This window comes from Schistocerca cancellata, chromosome 3 (assembly GCF_023864275.1).
Source record: "Schistocerca cancellata isolate TAMUIC-IGC-003103 chromosome 3, iqSchCanc2.1, whole genome shotgun sequence".
Lineage (NCBI taxonomy): Eukaryota > Metazoa > Arthropoda > Insecta > Orthoptera > Acrididae > Schistocerca > Schistocerca cancellata.
Genome location: NC_064628.1, coordinates 872388460 through 872399179, shown reverse-complemented (window position 1 = coordinate 872399179; position 10720 = coordinate 872388460).

The following is a 10720-nucleotide window of genomic DNA, read 5'->3' as shown; positions in this document are numbered from 1 at the left end:
ACCCAGTCCAGTTTGTGTTCTACACAGTCCAGTCACATTAATGTCACCACTTGTCTAAAACCTGAATAACTAGCTTTTGCAGTGCAGACTGCTGTGAGACATGCAGGAAAAGAGTCAATAAGTTTCTGGAAGGTATCAACAGGGATTTGGACTCCAGTGCTGTAGCCAACTGCACTCGATTTCTCAGTTGAGGATCAAAGGTGCGAACACCTTCATCAAGATGGTCCCACGATTCATGATCAGGTTTAGATCTGAGAAGTTTGGTGGTCAGGGGAGTATGGTAAGCTCATCATAGTGCTCTGCAATTCACACACATACTCTGTGAGCTGTTTGACATGTTGCATCATCCAACTGGTAGATGCCATCATGCCAAGGAAAAACAAACTGCCTGTAGGGGTGGATGTGGTCTCCAAGGATAAACACATACTTGTGTTGATCCACTGTGCCTTCCAGAATGACAATATCACCCAGGGAATGCCATGGAAACATTCTCCAGACCATAACACTCCCTCCTCTACCCTGAACCCCTTTGCTTTTAGAAATTTTATGCCATGTGCACAAATAGTCATCTGTCCGATAGTGTATAGAACTAAATTGATCTGAAAAGGGCCACCTGTTACTATTCAGTGGATTTCCAGTTTTGGTACTGGTGTGCAAATTCCAGCCTTCATCGCCTATGAACAGCAGTCTGTAGGGGAGCATGAATCAGGCACCTTCTGCCCATATGCAGCAATATTTTTTGAATGGTCATTGAGGAAGCACTCATCCTTTGGTTCATATGGTCGGCCACTTGGTCAGCAGTTGCACATTTGTTGGCCTGTACACATCTCTGCAGTTGTCATTTAGCCTTGTCATCTATGGCCTGTGGTGCACCACAGTTGTCTCAGTGCCAGTTTTGGATAGTGCTGTTTTGCCATACACAGTATACTTCAATCGTGGTGGCATGCAAACAAGTTAAAAACTTAGCCAGTTTGGAAATGCTTCCACCCTTGTGTGAAAGCCAATGATCATGCTCTTTTGGATGTAAGATAAATCACTCAGTTTCAGCAATATGCCAAGCCACCTGCCGTCTGTAAGTGGTTCTTGCATGTTGACCTTGAATATAAGCAGTGGTCACATTAATGTGACTGGAAAGTGTATGCTAATGATTTATCATGAAATATCAGCTCCCCACCAGTTCTGGTTGCAGACAATGTTTCTACATTAGTGAAAATCAAAATGCAAAAAAAATTCTCCAATAATTGATTAGTATCCTCATTACCTTAGAAACTTGGTTTCAGCTAAATGAGTTGAATCTAGTGTGGCCTGCCACAGACTGTGATCATGTGTGTGTGAGTTGTGATTTTGTGTGTGTGTGTGTGTGTGTGTGTGTGTGTGTGTGTGTGTGGTCTAGTTTTGACAAAGGCCTTGTTAACTGAAAGCTTATTTTGTGATAGTCTTTCTGTTATGCCTATCTGCAACCCAGCATCTCTGCTACATTGTGAGTAGCAACCATCCTTTTCAAAATATTGTTACATTCCATCCTGGATTTTCCATTGTTGTGTTGGACCTAAGCATATCAAAAACTCATATGATGCAATTCAAAACCGAACAGTCAAAATGTGACCAGATTAAGATTATTCACAACAACCAAGATGTAGAAGAAATTGATTCTTAAGATAAAATTTTGGTAAAAATTTGAGCAGGCAGGCACACATTGAGTATTTAGCTAACAGATTTGCATTTTCAATATTATCAGTTGCAACTGACATGGACACCTGAAATGTAATATATACAAGTTACTTCAGGTCTATTACTTGGTATGGTATTGCTTTTTTGGGAAACTTTGCTATCATGTAGCAGATACTAAAGATATAGAAAAAATAGTTCAGATTGTGTTCACTGTACACCACAAAGAACTATCTCACACATTATCTAGAAACAATCAAGTATTAACTCTCATCTCTGTGATTGTATGAGATACCAAACAGGAATTATTTTAGCACCATGATACAAGTAACATAGTCACCTTTATACTTCTGACCCACTGCCTCAAACTGTATGCCCAGGTTCCTCACTCCACAAGAATGAAAATTTATAATAAATTGAAAGGGAAACAGTTGATGCAGGCAAATTTAAGACCGCTTAAAAAAACTATGCATAAGTGTAGTCACTTAAATTGGTTTCCATTTCAACAGATCATGGGAGGTCAGCATGTACCAAGACTGCCGGCAGATCGCATTGCAATGAGTGAATGAGGAAGAGTGTCCCGATATCACCACAGCAAACCTGTGAGCCATTTTCAAGACCTAAAACAAGTACCCAACTCTGCATCCCAAATAGCCACTGTATGTGCGTGATGTTGGAAAGGTGGCATTATTGCTGTGAAAGGCGTTCACAGCACGTGTTTGGTTTCACAATAACATAGGTATTAAACAGAATATAGAACAGAAGAATACCTCCAAAACAAGAGAGACTGCTTGTGTCAAGTCTTAAGAAACAATGAAAGATGGGGTAAGGTAATTGCAAATTGTAGATTATCTTATTTTCTTTTCTCTTACATGATCACTGCCAACAAAATGCTGGTTGTTATAAAGTTGGCGTTGATGAAGTTTTGTTTCCCCTTTATAATTCAGTTTTTTTATTTGGTATGGGAGACATGTTAATGAAAGCTATTGGTTCCATTGTTATTGTTTTTTGTATTGTTGTGTTACTACGTATATTAATGCTTCACTTGAATGTGCATGCAAAATACTGAACTAAGATGTGTAAATAAAATATTGCTTTACATGTTTTTAGTTGGAAGGTGTACTAGCAACCTTGTTCATAGTTGTGTTGTCTACTTCAGAAGAAGATCTTTTGGCTGAGAGCTAACTTGTTAGCATTCTTCTAGTTGTGCCTGTCTGTGAATCATCATCTCCATGCCTGTCTGTGAATCATCATGTCCACTATATGGTGAGTAGCAGTCATCCTGAAATTTCCATTGTTTAATGTACAATTTTGTTTATTTGTAATGTTCTGGTGGTTCTTAACAGCTATACTTGCCTAAATATTTTTGTTTGTGGTGAACCAATATTTCAGATGTGTTTGTGCGAGTGGAAAAATTGTGCTAATAATTTTGTTTTGTTTCTGTTTCATCTGCCATTTGTTCTAAATTCTCCAGGAGACAAGCTGTAAAGCCTCATTTATTTGAAAAAATGTATAGAATGAGGTATGGGATGCAAATAACAATCTAAGAACAGGCTAAGAAATGAATCAAGAAGAGATCACATGTATTAAAATTTTGGTTACTTTTTTAGTAATAATTCAAATAAACTTTGCAGCTGATGAAAGGACTAGAATGAGGTTAGCCATGTCAGTATGATCCTGATGAATTGTAGAACTTACTTCTCAGTTCCTGAGTAGTTATTGTTTCATGTTCAATAATTTAAGAAATTAACTATTGCCTAATCAACTTTTTTTGCTGTCCTTCATCCTTAGAATACAGACTCTTCCCTGTTGCCACTATAAAAAGAAATAAAAGTTGCTGCCTCTTGTGACTCTGCTGTTCTGTTGGTATCGGAGAGTGGAGAGAGTGGCTTCTTATGCACCTCCTCTAGGGCTGAGGTAATAAAAAGATGATACAGATTTGATTTGCTTGTATTTTGCTCAGTACTTCCAGTTGTGTACATTCTGTGGACGTTTTTCCATGGAAGCACAGTATTTAAGACCAGGCTTTGGTGTGTGGTAGAAGAATTTAGAAGTGAACCCCCTATTAAATGGAAATGGTTTGGCAATTTATCATGGATGTGCTCAGCTGGATGCTGCTTCAGAGTGTGCACACCATGCTTTTGCAGTGACATCCAAAGCTCTACTGACAGAATCTTCATGTGATCATACTGACACTAATTACTTCTTTCCCTTTTCCATGTAATTCTCTCTGGACAATCTTTAGGCAATGGTAATTCATTTCCTCTTGTGGGTAGTCATTTGCTTTTTGTGACACTTGTTTTAATTGCTGAGCAAATGTACTTATTTGACCAAATGTAACTTCCAATTCACTGATGATGGCTACTGTGCTGTGTATGATTTTTAAGTATTCCCTTTAATTCCAAAATACACTATAGTGTCTAAAATGAGACAGTATCTGTACTGTTTTTTTTTCCTACTTTTGTAACTGACCCAATAATAAAGCTGTTGCATTATCGTAATATGGGTAGCGGTCATTATTTGATTGTCGTAGTGTAGTTCTCCGCTTTTGTTTTTATTGTACCTATAAGTATTGTCAGTTTCACAGAAGCAAATAAAGTATTAGGTGCCAACAACATAATCAGCTGGTGATACAAATTCAGAGTCCAAATTGCCTTTGTATCAACACTTCCTTTGATAAGATTCATCTGATCACCCAACACACTCATTCTTCTAGCATTGGAATTGATGCAAGGAGTATCAGGCTATTTCTCTCACCGTTGCACAAAAGAGAAATGACCTGAGTGAAACCACAGCACCACATATTGATCTTTTTGTTTTCATGTCAAATTTTTTTTGAACTCACCATGTAGAAGAGATGAGTTTCCTTCTCTCTCCTTTCCCACTTTCATTCCCCATGCCCCATTACCTCACAGATCCATGTAGCAACCATACCCTGGTGCTCACCACATCACTGCATGCTCCCACAAGCAACAGTAGACTGTCCCCCTCCCTTACCATGCTTGCCCTCCCCCTCCTAGCCTCATCCTTACCCCCTTCATCCATGGACTGCTTCTGCCATCAGGTGCTGTTGCTCACCATCTGGCCTCAATGGCCAGAGACAGTGGTCATGTGTATGTGAGTTGTGCTTGCGTGAATGTGTGTGTGTTCTCTACTTTAGAAGAAGGCTGAAAGCTCAAATGAATAGCAGTGTTTTTGTTGTGCCTGTTGCAACTCAACACCACTTTATACGATGAGTAGCAGTTTGTTTTATGGCGGTGGTGCCGCGACATACACTTCGCTGTAAAAACGGCTTACGAAGTCACCGCCACACTTTTAATAGCGGGCCGACCGGTCCGCTGGAACAGTGAACAGAAAGAGGAAAACCCAAACACTCTGATTAAATAACAGTCGGTACTTATCTTTATTAACGAAGATACAGAAACACAGTAGTGAACTCCGTGTCTACAGAAATCTGTCTAGATCGAGTCGGAGCGGCTAGGTCACCGTCGGCTGACGACAAACATCAACTCTGCTGCGATGAACACACAACGTACTAGCCAGTACACAAATCGGTGGCGAGTGTCCCACTGAGCGGCAAATACAGAACTGTCTTGGCGCTCGCGACTCCAGCGCTTAAGAAGCCAGAAGCCAGCGGTGGCGCGCGCAGACTTGCGGCGATTTCCTGTATCGCTGGCGCTGTTTATGCGGACAGCGTCCGGACTTTGATGCTGCCAACCTTTTGGCAGCGGGCTCAGCTGGCACCACTGGCTAGGATATAACAGTTTGTCCTTTTCGTATTATTATTATTAATTTTACTTCAACTTTTAAGCTTACTCGCCAATTTGATAAAATTTGTTATTATTGTTCATTTGTTTATTGTATACATATAATAGTATGTACCTGACTCATCCTTGTGATTCAGCACCATATGGGTACACAGAATTCGTAATAAATAAAGAAATAAATAAAAAGCTCAAGTTTTAATTGCCTAGATGAGCCCAAATATGGTTGAAAAGAAAACACTATCTCTGTAATAGACAATAAATACTAGTGCCTGACAGATGCATGGCTGCAGTGAGAAAAATGCAACAACTTCAACAAAATGTCTTTCTTTCAATAATAAATGTAGGTGAGGTACCAAGCTAAATGCTGTTTGGAAGTCAAGAATTACTGAATTTTCTGTCAGCCTTTATCTATGGCTTGCAGAATGTTGTATGAGAAAGTGCAAGTTGGCTTTTCCATGACCAATGTTTTTGGAATCCAAGATGTGTTGAATACTTCATGTCTGAGCCTCTCTTTCATGGCCTCAGACCAATATTTACCCAGAAAGGCTGTTTCAAACAGTTCATAGCAGTTGAAATGTTCTGCCATGTCTGTAGCCCATAGCAGAACGTCACACTTTGTATGTCCAACTACAAATCTAATTTTCTTGGCTTTGGTCCAGGCATGAGGTAAAACATTTCAAAATGCTCTGATAAGGACCATGGGGCATGTTCTATTCCCTGCAGAGGTAAATATAAGAAATTTTCAATACCTAAGTAATCCGTCATCTGCAAGTAATGTTGAAAAATATACTGCACTGTCAGTGACAGGTGTGTTTATGTTCACTTGTGGCGTAGCGCATGGCAACTGCACTTGCTCAACAGTTACAGCTGCTGGCAAGTGTTGCTGCATTCTGCAACCTTCACTATTTTCCTTCTATGGGCTAGGGCCGTATTGTGGGTAAGGAATGAATGTATCTAACTTCTCTAAAAGCATGAGTTTGTTTTCTGTCAAATGTTGTTTTGCACTGTCAGTAGTTTTAGCAATACTGCTTCATAATCTTTCCTCTGCTTCCTTTACACCTTAACCTATTTTAGCTAGAAGTTGACTTTCTTTCCCTTTTAGAGCTTCTTCTGTAGTATCTACATAAATTTTGCACTCTGACACTACCTTTTCAGCAAGGGTGCTGCCCTTATCTAGCATCACAGCTTCAGCCTTTTCAGTTATTTCCTTTACATATGCACATAACTTATCACTCTGTTTTTTGGCACATTCTGACTCAAAACTTAACTGGTCTACTTTTAGATTTGACTGGTGTATTTCTGTGGGTGGGTTTGTGCATACGTCTTGCAGCTAGCTGACTGCATTCATCACAGTTTTTACCGAGACTTGGGATTGCTTTTCCTGAATTTGAGAATATGCTTCACTACGGTTTTGTAAGTCACCTGCAAGTTGTTCCTGTTTATTGTCTACGGATAATAACTTCTTCCATTAACGTATTTACATTGCGGGACATGTTTGTAATAATTTCTTGTTTTAGTTGTTTACCTAGCTCTGTCAACTTCCCAGATAGTTTGTCCAATAATTCAGTGTGTATAGTTCTACTCACCTCACTGAACTGTTGACTAATACTATTCTTGAAATCGTTAAATTCCTGATTTTGTGGTGTAACCTGTTGTCCTATGCCTTTAAGTTTCTGTGTTATGCTCTGCTGAAATTCCTGCAGTTTTGTAAACTGTTGTATTATTAGTTGCATGAACTGTGTCAAATTGTGTCTCTCTCTAGTATTTACATTGCTTTTATGAACTGTTTCCTGTTCTTGCATTTGCAGCGTCATGAAAAAATAGTCAGAAGAAGTTTTGGTGTCACGCGCTTCAGTTTCACTATTTGAAAAACTGTTTCCTTGTGAGAACTGAGAAACTGTCTCATCGAGTATCATAAAAGTGACATCATGACTAGTTATATTACCAGTGTCATAATTTTTTAGTAGTGGGAAGCCAATCTTGTTGTTTTGGTAGCCACTGGCCAGTTCATGAGTTGGGGCATTACTTTCAACTGTTACCAAGTTTGGATTTCCGACATTTTGTGATATTGCATTTTGTAATGAGTTTTCGATAATAGCCGTTTTCTTTGACTCCATTGTGAACAGTATTTAACAAAATTATGAAAAAAATTAAAAATGAAATTTTGACTGTATTGGTATTTTTCAATTAAACTAGATTTATCTGCATGTTCACTAATGAATCTGATTATTCTCTGATACAGTCTTATAGAACTTGATGAGCTATCTTTCACTTTAATGTTGATCTTATACAAATTTTTGACTTTTTTTGGAAGTGCACTTTCCATAAATGATATTAATTGGAAGGATAAGAGATTATCTAGTGCGAGAGAGACGGCACCAAGCACAGCCATATAAGCATACAGCATAGCAGTTTCTTACCTTTACCGCTGAAATTAGCATTCCCAGCGCATCTCGTTTGTAGGCAGGATTTAATTTTAATTTGATCCTTCAAGTTTTTATTGGTCCCAATCTCACGGACATGTAACAAATACAACAAAAGTCTCATTAGCGTGTTGTAATGATAAAATGTATCATTTATCTCAAAAATTTATCTCAACAATTAAAAGGTCTGTTCATATTCCACTCAGCGCCATCCTTTAAACAGCTGCCATTGAATAGTGGCATATAGGGGAGCGGGCATAAAATAATGGAAACTGATTAGTAATTTCTGTTCTAATAATTAAAAAAATTGGAAAGAATAATTGAAAGAAATTGGAAAGTACGCACATCCTGGGTGAACTTTAACCAGAACTAATAATAACAGAGCTTCAATATCAACACAGTTGAGATCAATATTCATTATTTAAAGTTACATACTTCTTCTCAATAGTTCCATTGTGCCTAGAGCTGATTATGAAAATGCTGTTACTGGATTGCCCCTCTGCTGCTTTTGCAAACTCCTCTTGTCTGCTGCGATCGTTTTGATGCAGGATTCTTGGCATGGGTGAAGTGATGAACAGTCAGTGTTATTGATATGAATATAAATAAACTTGGTCTGCCTAATAACTTTTATAATACTTTTTAATGTACAGTTGGAATACACATTTTTGAACAATACTGGTGTGGCGGAGCTTGTCATATGTCCGCACTACCACGTATAGAGACAAACAGGTGAAGGTACAGAAATCAACCAATTGCAGAGTGTATCTCCTTTTTTTGTTTTGTATCACAACATTATCACTGGCACAAAATAACATGTTACTTTACCATTGGTTATATGTGGCTTACACGTATAAAAAAAAGAACAAAGGAAAGAATAGTATGATCCATTACACCATTCTAATTATCTGGGATGTGATATCACATATGAGTATCGAAAGATAATATATCATGTAGACAAGGCAGTAGCAAAATATGGAAACAAATTTTGGACAGTAAACAGATACCTTAGAAACAAGACACAAAAAATAAAATGGATTAAGTTTTATAAAATAATGAGCAACCTCATATTACTCCATGGAAGTGAGTCATAGGTCATTTACAAACAAGAAATAAAGATACACGCAAGTGAAATGAAATTTTTAGGTCTGTGAAAACCTGTACCAAAGTCGACAAATTAGGAAACAGTGACATTAAGAAAGAATTCAGTTTAAACTTATTTAATGTTAGAAAAAAATTGCAGACAATGGAAGAAAATGAAGTGACATCTCAGTTTAATGAAAAGTTTCCTTACAAAGTCAGAAATTGTAATATGATAGGTCAAAGAAGTCTTGGAAGATTGAGAAGAGATGGGCACCATAACAGACAAATGCCTACTACTTGAAATAAAAAAGAGAGAGAGTATTTAATTTAATTTAATAATACAAGTATGTATGTAATACTTTTGCACAAAATAAGCTATGAACTTCTAAATATAAATTCTTCTGTGAAATAGAAGGAATTAATCAGAAGGAACTTTTGCTGCTTTCTTTCAAATTTGGCTTTGCTGTGGCAGGGATTTCAAATCATTGGATAAGTGATCAAAGATTTTAGTAAACTACAGTCAGTTTTAATGGAGCTCATTTTCTCTTCTAATGTTGTAGGTATGGATGTCATTATTCCTTCAGCACTAATGGATTATTTACTGCAAATTTTATGAGAGAAAATATGTACTGTGATGCTGTAGTTACAATACCTAACTCCTTAAACCAGTGATGTAGCCTGTGGTTTTCAGCCATATTTTATAATAATGTGCTTCTAGCAACTAACAGAAGAATCCAGAAATGCTAACTAATGTTAAGAGCTTCTTAAGAGAGTATTTTTCTTGCTCATTAACAAACAAAAATAGTTAGAGGGACAGTAATATTTTAAGATGCGCTTAATTTTAAATGACGCTGGTGAATTTGGCTGTGAGCTGTCAAGTTTGCCATTTCCATTAGGGGTTGAGTGGAAAATAGTGTGACCACTGTGGCATTAATAGAAGTGAGAGGGGAAATATTTGATTGTTTGTCTTCCAGTGCTGACAACTCACAAGAGTGCACTGATCAGCTGCATGGTAGAAATACCAAATGGAAGTAACATGGATTTGTGAATATACATTATAGAGATAGTCATCTTAAAATGTGATAGATATTGTTCATAAGTAATAGGAAATCAAATTAAATCTGTTGCAGTACAATGTAATGAGCAAAGGAAAAATGACATTCAAAACATTTAGTAAACATTAGTCATTCTATATCACATTGCAATTACTGCTATTAATTAATATAACATACTAATCTATGTAGGTTACCAATTAATAGTAAGTTTGATAGGGGAAAGTGTTGTAATGTGGCCAGGATGGGGAGAATAGTCATTGCATAGTTTTTCCCTGAATGGCACTGCTGCTTGCCGAGAAGTGGTCAGACTAATTCCGATATACATCGCCATTGTTGGTAGTGAGATTAACAGAGGAAGCTTTTTCTGCTATTTAAAAAAAATTATGTTTTTGAGTCATCAGATGTAAGATGAATCCTTTATATTATGGTTCTTATCTCAATTTTTTGGAGAGTAATTATATGTTTACAACTTCAACGGCTTTTGGCGAACAAACGTAGTCATCATCCACCATCCTATCCCTTTGTGACAATTTTGAATTAAGTAAGTTGTACCATTTAAAACCATCTCTGTGCTGTTATATTTGGCCTAATGTAAAAGTCCAATTGGAAATAGTTGCTGCAACTGCTTGGTATTGTTTCAGATAGTAGGATATCAAGATGCTTGGAAAATATGTCTGGAAAGCGGGAAAACAAACAAAGGATCCTGTTGCAATGGCTCTGGCCACTG